Source organism: Myxocyprinus asiaticus, chromosome 11 (genome assembly GCF_019703515.2).
Source record: "Myxocyprinus asiaticus isolate MX2 ecotype Aquarium Trade chromosome 11, UBuf_Myxa_2, whole genome shotgun sequence".
In the NCBI taxonomy this organism is placed as follows: domain Eukaryota; kingdom Metazoa; phylum Chordata; class Actinopteri; order Cypriniformes; family Catostomidae; genus Myxocyprinus; species Myxocyprinus asiaticus.
Window position 1 is genome coordinate 34,093,403 of NC_059354.1, and position 6,505 is coordinate 34,099,907.

The window sequence follows — 6,505 nt, forward strand, 5'->3', positions numbered from 1 at the left end:
AGTACCAGGTACCATGTACTATCCACAGTGGAAAACCCCCAAAAAGCGAGCAGTACCATGCAGTGGAAAAACCCCATAACTGTGCCATGTATCACAAAAAAGCTGAACAAATTCTGGAGTCCAGGATTGGTTTTAGTTTGACAAAACTCACCAAATCCAATCAGGCTTCATTAGGGTTAAGTGGTAACAAGACACTTGTTACCAACTTTCTCTATTAATTCAGAGTTTGATCCCGAGGTTATGATTAATTCACGTGCGCATTCACATGAATGAAGTGACCAGCCAATCGCGTGCAAGACAGCGCTAGTCACATCTCGTGAGAGAGACTCTCACAGTTATAACACAGCACAAGAGGACTTTAAAAATATATGATCAATCAAAACACATTTACACAACATGAATAATCACTATGAAATCATGAATAATTATAATACATTCACACAACACAGAGGATCACTAGTAAATGATAAAGAATTTAAAGGCATTTACACAGCAAGAAGAAACACTGCTGCTGCTAGAGCACAAAAAATGTGATGTGATGAAAATATTAAAATAGATAATACATCTATGTGAAAGTAATTTTATGTAGGTCCACAACAAGAACATTCAGGCTTGTAATTTTAAAAGTTTAATATCTTAATTTGAAATTTTAAAAAAATGAAATTAAAAGCTTTAGTATTTAAATTTCTAACTTGATATAATTTAATACTATTAGACATTAATACACTATTGAATAATAAAATGTGAGCAGATGGTATGCACTAATAAAGACTTATTTGTTCTTTCTAGCAGCATAAGACACAATAAAGACATATCTGGTAAACTTCAAGTGAAATATTGTATGTTCATGGCATCTCTGCCAGCAAATCCTAATAAGAAGGTGTTTGGGTGTCATTCACACTTTTCTGGTATATCTACAGTATATTGTGGAGTGATTAAGTTTTTATATTTTAAAGTCATTCGATCATTATTGATATTGTATTAATATCTTACTTGAAATTATATAATTATTTTAGGTTTATTTATTCATACATATTTTATGGCCATTGTGGGAAAATGATTGGGGAAAATTTAAGTGTCTTTAAACAAATGCAAGACAAAATATATTTCTTGCAATAAATAATGATAATAAGTAGCTTACTTTATACATTTCTAAAATCGTCTCGTTGAAGTGCACTTTAAATTGGAGTGAAAGATACTGCGGGGATAACGTATAAATGTCTAATAGTTAGGGTGGCCAGACGTCCCGTTTTTCCCGGGACAGTCCCGTATTTAAGCACTTTTTCTAGTGTTCTGACAATTAACGTATTTTGTCCCATATTTCCCCTCTCCTAAAATTTTGCCAATGCGGCTTTCTCAGGTGAGTATTCTTATCAAAGGTAGCCAAGGATATGGCTTGTAAAACCAATAAAATCACACCATTTTATTTAGAAGTACATGATTGGATTAAACTATCCAATCCCCAAGGGCGTAGCAGCCACGGTGGACGTTGGGGACACGTCCCCCGCACTCTTTAAAAAAGTGATTTGGTCCCCCGCACATTCTCAAGCTAAACCAAATGGTGGATTTGTATACAGTATTCTTTGCGTTTTGTTACTTTGGGCTGATTGAGCGACCATCCAGCCAATCACAGGTGAGTTTCATAAGCCGAAACAACCCTTAGGTAATAGGCCATCAGTCAGAGAGTCTAAGCAACAAGGCTCCATTCATTTAAGTTGCTTTCAAAAACGCTCATTTATCCATGTTTTTAATCGGCATTGATGTTGATCTAAAATAATAATCTAGAGACAGGGCCGTAGCTAGTGGAGTGAAAGGTGGTAACGATTCTAGGGGCCCACAGTTCCAGGGGGGCCCCAAAACAAATTCTAAACTGTAATTTTTAATAGGAAAGGGGCAGAGCAATATACAGTCAGGGGGACCAGAATACCTTGCTACGACCCTGTCTATAGATGTGGAACACACAAACAAGAGTTATTTATTGGCATATCGTTCTTGATTGCCAACATTACGTGAAATGCACTGCAGAAAAAAAAGGACAATCTTTCTTTTAAACACACATTGTAAGTGTAGTATATGTTAGCACCTGTGTCTTCATTAAGTTATTCTTTTCACATTATGTTTTTGAGCTAAAAGTTTGATCGGTTCTTTTAGCCAATTTAAGCAGATTACTAGATCTGTGTTAAATATGTAAAGCTATTTTTAATATCAGCTCCTGTACAGTATATTAGTGTGCAGTCGACAATCTTTAGGAAAAAAGATAGATCTTCTGTGAACACAGGCATTTTACTGAAGTGAATAAATACAGTATGTAGACACTTTTTATACATGAAAATGTACGGACGTTATTGAAACTCATTGTAATTTTTATAAGACCATTATTGTTGTCTTTTGAAAAAAGTCATGCACAGCAGCTCACAAACTGTAGGGAAATGATAGATTTTCTTTGTTCTTATCATGCTCAAAACCTCTACTAATGTCTTTTTGTAGGTCTGTAGACAGAGAAATTTTAAAGGATTAAAATTTTCATTTGATCGTTGATTCAGTGACTAACTCATTTCACACATGACACTCACTTCTCACCACCTTCTGGCATCACCAGAAATGGCCACTGAACGAATCATTAAATGGATCTGAACAAATTTTGGTGAACGTAGTCAAAACACTCAAGCCACATGGATAAATTTGAATCCCATAATGAACTAGCACAATTGTCATTATTGTAATTGATTAAATAATTTATTCAGGACCAGCTTGTGCTCATTCTTTTATTGTCATGTGTGAAACAGAAGCAAGTGCTCCACAAGATGCCCTTTATTTTTGCAGCCCCCCATTTTAAAATGACTGCTACGCCCCTGACAATCCCCTATCAATAGATGTACAGTTAGTGAACTGACTGAAGAGTCAGTTTGAAAGAGCACACAGATGAAATTGGGGATGGAAAAATGTCAAGAAGCGTGCATGTACATTTAATGAGGATCTTCAAAAAGAGTTAAAATTTCTAAAAAAGGAGTCACAGACAGAGCCTAGTAAAGTAAGGTGTGAGATTTGTGGAGCTCGCTTTTCCATCGCCCATGGAGGCCCCACCGACATCGCGCAGCAAGTTCATACAAAAAAGCATGTGGATGCTGCAAAAAGTAAGTGCGCCACACCAAGTGTTAGTGATTTTTTTGTGAAGCAAAATTCCGAATTTGACAAGGTGCACGCAAGTGATGGACTTTTTGATTATCATTCTGATGTGGCCATAGCTTTGCACATTCATGACCTGAGAAAAGTCTTGCAGGCCAGGCTGGAGGAATCATTCATACCCTCTGACATTAAAAAGCAGTTGATTGCCCTGGTTGAAGCTGGTGACGTGAGCGGATGATTTCTTTTGTGCAGTGAGAAACTTTTATTCAACATCGGTGGATTACCTTCAAAATTGGAGCCGCTCATTGAAGAATACAGAAAAACTTGAGTGGGCCCTACTGAGAGACATCCCAGACTGGAAAGGCATTCAGAGCAGCCTCAAACACTTTTAATCCAGAATCCCCGCTCATCTCTTTGATGAGTGGGCTTGCGAGAAAAACATTGTCACTCATCGCATCACTGAGTGGAACATGAACAAGACGGCCATATCTGAGAGATGGACAGACGTTTTTCGTGAGCTGGAATGCAAGACTATCAACTTCGTTGTCTTAGCCAAGGTCGTGGAGTTTGTTTTATGCCTGCCTGGGACATCTGCATCTGCGGAGCGTGTGTTCACATTAATGAACGCAGCATGGACACCGGATAAATCTCGACTCAGTGTAACAGTCATGAAGGCAATGCTTTTTGTACATCTTAATTTTGGACTGGACTGCTCTGCATGTTACGATAAACAAGCGCACACTGAGAAAAGATGCTGCCAGCGAAAAGTACAAGGTGACAGCAGTTACAGATGCGGATGCACACTCTACTTCGCATTGATCTGCGCCTAGGTAAGGATACGTCAAATTCATTTTTGCTGAGAGGGGGCTGTCAGAAATCTGGTCACCCTAACAATAGTAATAAATGATATCAAGTTAATAATTTAAATTAATACTAAATCTTTTAATTTCAATTTTTTAAATTTCAAATCAAGATATTAAACTTTTAAAATGATCTAGCTAGCTGCTTAATCCTGCTTTGTGACAGGCCACTGGTTGCTGGATTCTTTGGGATAATGTTGTCTGTTTTTAACGAATGTGATTCTGTGATTAAGAACTTAGTTGGAACAAATCAGATGTCAATATATTGTAGTAAAGCATTTTATTCAAATAGCCCTGTCCTCTTAATTGAGTATTTCATCAATTAATGATTAGGCTACTACCCAATTAAGAACTGAATACTAATTTATGTTGTTGTTGGATCAAGTTATTTCACTGTACCACATATCAGTGGCCTATGTCACAAATCAGGATTAAGCAGCTAGCTAGATAAGTTTCTAACTTAGTATAAGCGAACTCTGAATTTGCGGTACCAGTAAAGTGGATAGTCTTTCATCGGGGCTCCTCGCCATAGTAACATACGCTAATCGGCTAACCTGCTCTGAGGCAGGTTATGTTCCCGATCAGAGAGCTCGTCCAGATTCTGGACCATTCAGCTGTGAACAAAGTGACAGTCACTCCCCCAGTATCTTTCACTCCAATTTATAGTGCACTTTAAAGAGACGATTTTAGAAATTTACAAAATAAGCTATTTATTATCATTATTTATTGCAAGAAATATATTTTTGGCAGTCTTACATTTGTTTAAAGACACTTAATTTTTCCCCAATAATTTTCCCACACTGTCCATAAAATATGTATGAATAAACCTAAAATAATTATATAATTTCAAGTAAGATATTAATACAATATCAATAATGATCGAATGACTTTAAAATATAAAAACTTAATCACTCCACAATATACTGTAGATATACCAGAAAAGTGTGAATGACACCCAAACACCTTCTTATTAGGATTTGCTGGCAGAGATGCCATGAACATACAGTATTTCACTTGAAGTTTACCAGATATGTCTTTATTGTGTCTTATGCTGCTAGAAAGAACAAATAAGTCTTTATTAGTGCATACCATCTGCTCACATTTTATTATTCAATAGTGTATTAATGTCTAATATTATTAAATGATATCAAGTTAGAAATTTAAATTAATTCTAAAGCTTTTAATTTCAATTTGTTAAATTCAAATCAAGATATTAAACTTTTAAAATTACAAGCCTGAATGTTCTTGTTGTGGACCTACATAAAATTACTTTCACATCGATATATTTCAACACATTCAGATTTGTTTCGTGCTCCAGCAGCAGCAATGTTTCTTCTTCCACTACAGTTACAATTTAAATCATTGGTATTTAGAATACAGTTACATTCAAAAAGTATTTTTATTACTGAAGAGATTACTTTACATTTTATTGTCATTTGTTTCATTTAATATTTAGTCCTTTCAGATGGAAAACCTTTATACATACAGTACATCCGAAAAGTATTCACAGCGCTTCACTTTTTCCACATTTTGTTATGTTACAGCCTTATTCCAAAATGGATTAAATTCATTATTTTCCTCAAAATTCTACAAACAATACCCCATAATGACAACGTGAAAGAAGTTTGTTTGAAATCTTTGCAAATTTATTAAAAATAAACAACGAAATAAATCACATGTACATAAGTATTCACAGCCTTTGCCATGACACTCAAAATTGAGCTCATGTGCATCCTGTTTCCACTGATCATCCTTGAGATGTTTCTACAAATTGATTGGAGTCCACCTGTGGTAAATTCAGTTGATTGGACATGATTTGGAAAGGCACACACCTGTCTATATAAGGTCCCACAGTTAACAGTGCATGTCAGAGCACAAACCAAGCCATGAAGTTCAAGGAATTGTCTGTAGACCTCCGAGACAGGATTGTATCGAGGCACAGATCTGGGGAAGGGTACAGAAAAATTTCTGCAGCATTGAAGGTCCCAATGAGCACAGTGGCCTCCATCATCCATAAATGGAAGAAGTTTGGAACCACCAGGACTCTTCCTAGAGCTGGCCACCTGGCCAAACTGAGCGATCGAGGGAGAAGGGCCTTAGTCAGGGAGGTGACCAAGAACCCAATGGTCACTCTGACAGAGCTCCAGCATTTCTCTGTGGGGAGAGGAGAACCTTCCAGAAGAACAACCATCTCTGCAGCACTCCACCAATCAGGCCTGTATGGTAGAGTGGCCAGACAGAAACCACTCCTCAGTAAAAGGCACATGACAGCCCACCTGGAGTTTGCCAAAAGGCACCTGAAGGACTCTCAGACCATGAGAAACAAAGATTGAACTCTTTGGCCTGAATGGCAAGCATCATGTCTGGAGGAAACCAGGCACCGCTCATCACCTGGCCAATACCATCCCTACAGTGAAGCATGGTGGAGGCAGCATCATGCTGTGGGGATGTTGTTCAGCGGCAGGAACTGGGAGACTAGTCAGGATCAAGGGAAAGATGAATGCAGCAATGTACAGAGG